We start from the raw sequence: 5,695 nt of genomic DNA, 5'->3' as shown, positions 1-5,695 counted from the left end.
AAATTGGTGCCATAGAGGCTGAATTCAGGTTGCCCCTGGTTCCAATCGCCAGGCTCGGTGCCGATTTGCTTGTGGTTTTTTCCAAAATTTGTACTTTGATTATTTAATAAATTCCTTTAATTATTAAATTGGCTGATTCATTTATTACAATGGTAAATGTAATTTTTAGGTATAGCATAATAGTAAAATAGAAACTATGTTATGTAAAGATGCTTTTGTAATTAGCTCGAGAAAGGGAGAAGATAACCAAGAAATTTTTTTTTCACAGTATCCTAGCTGGATAAGGGATGGCAGCAACGACTCTAAAAGAGGCTCTGAGAAAAGATTTATGGCATCTGTTATCAAAGCCCTGCGACTGTATGGAGCCATGAGAAGGCCAGATTTATAGATGGAAGGGAGAAGGGGGGGAGTTGAAATTAAACAGAAACACCTAAAATTTGAAAGGAATGTTTGACTCATGTATGTAATGTATGAATATTCAACACACTAGTGTTTTTAAGGGATGAGTCTTTTCTTAAGCTACATACTGCATGGTGAACTCCATGTCAGGTACCCAGGCGCCTGTAAAAGAATATTTTTGTTCTTATTGTCTCCTGATTGTCTATTTGTATTTTTTTATTAAACTTTCAGTTATACCAAGTCAACTGTGGAGTTGCATTTTATTGAAATGGTATGCTCTGGCTCACCCCTGGAAAGTGTATGGTTTATCCCAAGTCTGTAACCTCCCCTGCAGTATCGTGTGTCTCTAAACCCATTGGCCTGAAAATCTATCCGCGCACATTTCGAAACGCCCTGATAAAGATGCAAATGGAGAGGGCTCTCTCTCTTTGCCCTGGAGGCCTCCGGAGGCTCTGCTGCTCTCCCCTTCCCTCTCCCCCCTCTCCCCCTCCTTCTCCCTCAGTGACCATGCTGCCTTCCTGGAGTCGAACTCCAAATAAATCCTCACCTCACCAGCAGTCTAGAGTCTCCTTGCCTGCCTGCATGCAAATACCAATGAACCTAGAGCCCAGGGGGCTCCCGGGGAACCGTCCGCGGGAACCCCCTCAAATCTAAATTACAACAGTGAACCTCATTTATCACAATTTAAAAGCAGAGTTTGTGCTGAAAAGTTGAACTTTTCTTGCAAGATATGGGTTGAGATGCAGATTGAGCTCTGGGTGGGAGCCCGAGGTGAGTTCCTAACTGCCAACCTTTGAGATAACAAAGGGCCATAAAGATGGGTGATGCCAGCCAGGTGAATGGAAAAAGAGACACAGCATGAGCCAGGAACTGCCGATCTTTTTGCATAACAAAGGAGACGATGACGGGTGCCAGTGAGGTGGATGGACAGAGAGACGGGGGCAGGAGCAGAGGACTGAGGAGGGAGAGTGGGACTTCTGGGAGGGGACACTGACAGGATAAAAGCCCAGGGGTTGCTTAATTGAGATCCTCATCGGAGGCACTAGCTAGAGCTCTTTATGTGTTGCTGTGCTGGGAATAAATCTCTTTATGGGACGAGACATCTGAGACTCAGCAATGGGAAACACGGTCTGACTCTGTGAGTGGGGTGTGTGGGGAGCCAAGCGGGGGACCCGTCGTGTCACTGGAGCCGCTGTGAAGAGGCTTCTGTCCCAGCGGCAACTGTCTCTGGCGCTGGAAGCGTGATTGCCAAGGGTCTCGTGAACGGTCAGACTGAGAAGGTTCTTTAAACAACTGCGCTGGCACAGCGGGGCCCGCGGGTGTCCCCGCAGAGCTCTGCCAGCAGCTCGGGAGCACCGCGGACCCCTGAGGGGAGCGCGCGGGGTGACCAGGGCCGTGAGGGAGGCAGGGCCGCGCGCGCACTGCCAAGCGACGCCCCCGCCCCTCCGAGCGCGCGGAGCCCGGGGCAGCCGCGCGCCGCTTCCGGCGGCGCAGGAAGGGGCGGTGCGTGGGGCTCCGGTGAGCGGCGCGGCCACCGGGGCCGCGGGTCGGGGAGTTTGGAGAGCTGCGGCGGCTCCGGCACCGAGCGCCGTGGAGCGGGGCAGGCGGGGGCCGGGCTCCGGGAGGGCTCCCCGGGAAACGCCGCCGCGCGCGGGCCGCGATGTGACCGCGTGAGCGCCCGAGCCCGTCTGCGGCCTCTCGGTGCTGCGGACGAGGAGGCGGCGGAGCCGGGGCCGTGCGGTCATGGTGACAGCGAGAGAGAGGGGGCCGACCCAACCAGTGGCAGCAGCAGCAGCGGTCCCTCCGCTCCGACCAGGGGCTGTGGCGGGAGCAGAGGAGCCAGCCCGATCAGGGGCGGTGGCGGTGGCTGCCAAAGCCCTTTTCCCACCGCCTGCTGTGACGGTGGTGACGGTGCCGGCGGGGGCAGGATCGAGGGGTGGAGGAGCTCGCGGCGCCATGAAGGGCGGCACCGGCAGGGGCGGGACCAGGGGTAGAGGGGCCCATCGGGGGCGGCACCGGAGGGACTGGGGGTGGAGGGGCCCTGCCCGGACCCGGGCTGGGGTCCCCCCTCAGATCTGGGGCTGAGGTCAAACTCCACTTCTTCCTTGTTTTTACATTCACTATTCCACATCAACTTGTCATTTTCTTTACTTTTCCTTTGTTTTTTCCTTAAGACAAATGTATACTCTTTTTTCTCTGACTCTTGGCGATAAGCCAACACTATAAAGAGCTTAGCATATTCTAGCTCGTCAATATATCGAACTTCGCGTATATGGGAGATTAAACTTGATTTTAACTTTTTATCAAGATTCTCAAATCCAGGCCACGTCTGGTTGTTATCTAGTTCATAAGTCGGCCAGATTTTTTCTGAGAGTCTAGTAAATTTAGATTTAAAGAATAAGGAATCCTCTCCAGTTAAATCAGTCCAGTTTTTCAAAACTAATGCCAGGGGACTATCTCTTGGGATGTTATTATTACAATATTCACAAGAAAATGTACACCCCATATCTCAGCAGTTATGAGTGAGAAAGTAATTAGGGGGAGAGAGAGAGAGAGAGAGAGAGAGAGAGAAAGCAAGCAAGGATGGTATTCAAACTCCCACCCTTCAAAGCCACAGGGCAGGGACTCACTCCCTGCGCTACTGCTGGCTTCACACCAACAGTACTGCCATCTAACCCCATTTTTCCGAGACCGTCTTCTCACTACCAATGGGGAGACAGAGAGCACTCTGCTTGACTCTCGGGCTTTTTCACTAATACCTAACTCAGGTGTTAAATAGAATACCTTTTTATTCAATTACTCACGTGCCTCTGCCGGGTCCACAGAGCTTTGGATTCTTGGGCTTTGATACTTCCTGGGCCACAGCTGAGGCTGCCCCCTTCTCAGAGTGCCGGCAGGAGCTGGGTGTTCTGGTCCAGGGGGGGTTTTCAGATGCCTCACGGTCCCAGCAGAGCCGCCAGATGTTATGATTTTCGGATGGCACCAAAATAACAACATGACTCTCTATACGATGGTAAAATGAGAGCAAACTTTATTTTTCTAAATTCTACTTTTATAGAGTAGTTCAGTACCAAGAATATGATTGGTTATTCAGAGTCTACACCCTTTGTCAACAACCTTGCCAGTAAACATGTTGGAAAAACACCACCTGCAGATGGTTTCTCACTTCCCAGGGTTTGCTTTGGTTTCCTCCTTATGTTTTCCCAGGCCACTTTCTCAGGCCTGTGTGAGAGTAGTATGTGATGATTTCACACACACAGTGGCTGCCCGATGCCTAATTTCAGACCATTGTCAGTACCACAGCCAGAAACAGATGCCTTGGAAGGCTGACCTGAAACAGAGACTGCACAGAGATAGAGAATAAAGTAGGCATTTATTGAAAGGCCTCCAGGATCCACCTTGGGCAGGACAGGAACCTGACCAAGGCTGCACCCAGGGTGGACTAAGAATGGCCACAAAATGGCCCCCCGGTCACGAGATCTTAGATTTTTATAAGTTTTGGTCCATTTGCATATTGGGGTTTTAAAGGCTGAGGCCTGGTAGACCGGGGGCTAGAGGAACGTGAGTCCGACCAATATGGTTATAAGCATGTACTCTGCTTTATTTCCCGAGATGGCAGGTTATATACAGAGAGAGTCATTTACAGTTAGCAGGTGCATTCTGATAGGCAGTGAGAGTACAGAAGTATGTAAGCTATTGCAGTTTAAGGCAGCCACCGTGTCTTCTCAGTAACTGTTCTATGCTATTAGCACTCCTACCTTAACACATTCCCAATACCAGATAACCTTATCTGGTACTACATATGTTGGACGTACGAGGCCTACTAGGCCCAGGCCTGAGGCCTGGTCTGAGGCCCAGTTGTGGATAGCTCTACCTTATGATATAAGCCATCCTGCTACAGTTCCCCTTTTTTTCTTTAGAGCTATCCAAACTGGGTCTGTGACACGGTTGGCTACTTTCACATATACTGTTATAAGCAAAGCACTACTTGAGTTACCCAAGAAAAACCTAAAGATCTTAGCTGCTAAAAGCAAAAAGATGAGAGCACATTATATTCAGTCCTTGCCCTTCATTCATACACAGGTTCTAAATTACAGTCTCAAAATTATCTGCTGTCTCTTCTTCTTCTGCACTGCCTGATGATTTATCATGGCTGCAGACTTCTCTGTTGTTACTGGGTAGCCAGGGTTACTTCTGTCAACGCAGCTGCAATGATGCATCTGTGTTGCTGTCTCCTTGTCTGGTTCAGCTTTGGCAGCTTTTGTTAGTATCTCATTGATTCTACAGCTTGCAGAAGAGAAAACTAAAACAGACCTGGTATGTGAATTAGCATTTCCAAAGGCAAGGGAATAGAATAGAAGTTTTGCATACTAATGAAAGTGATAAGCGATTATCAAATTATTTCTGCTATCACCCCAGAGACTGCAAACTGCTGAAACGCTTTTCTTTAGTGAAAATCTTGATATCCCTTTCCCGGGCAGGGAATACCAGGTTTCACTTCAAAGCTGATTTAGCTGTCATTCTGATCGGATCAAATTGTCAAGTTAAGATAACTTGCATATTATTTTTGGAGCAGAAACTTCTGGGCTTCGTTAACAAACAACATCCATCCAAGTTAAAATTAGAGTTTGGCCAGAACTCAAACCTTAAGTTGGAGTGATGTTCTTTAGTATATCTTTTAAAGACAATCTCTAACAACAATAAACACAAAATGCCTAAAATACAACAAACTGTCATAATATCGTTACATAAAAGAAATACTTAAAATGAAACTTAATAAAAATTCTAACTTACACTTACCAATACAGTTATATCTGTTAACAACATTTATGAAATATTTAAATGGCTAAAAATAAATAGAATCATTTAAAATGACAAATGCTTGTTGGAAACAAGTGACAAAGTATAAAAACTTAACTACAACATCAACTTACAAGTACTACCAATTTATATACTTAACATGTCAACAAATTATATTTTAAAACTCTCATAACTTAAAATCTTAAACAATAACTTATCGCGCCTCTAATTATAAAGCTATAACAGTGCAATTGCATATTACTATTAAAACAGTCAATTTTCAGCACTCTCTGCGTCTTCTTGAGGTGCTTCAGGTAAGTCACCGCAGTGAGAGCAAGGGAAGTTTGGTGATGATTTCTTGTTGTTATTGAAACGGCTGAAATGTTTTCCTGTCAATGCGGCTGCGATAACATGTCCCTGCTGCTGCTTTGCATTGCTGCTGTAAAAGCTGCTGTTTGGTTATTTTGCTCTGCTCTCGCTGCTCTCACTAGCATTT

Source organism: Prinia subflava (genome assembly GCF_021018805.1).
Source record: "Prinia subflava isolate CZ2003 ecotype Zambia chromosome W unlocalized genomic scaffold, Cam_Psub_1.2 scaffold_33_NEW, whole genome shotgun sequence".
NCBI classification, from domain to species: Eukaryota; Metazoa; Chordata; class Aves; order Passeriformes; family Cisticolidae; genus Prinia; species Prinia subflava.
The sequence above is the reverse complement of the archived record's forward strand: the minus strand, read 5'-3'. Positions refer to the sequence as shown.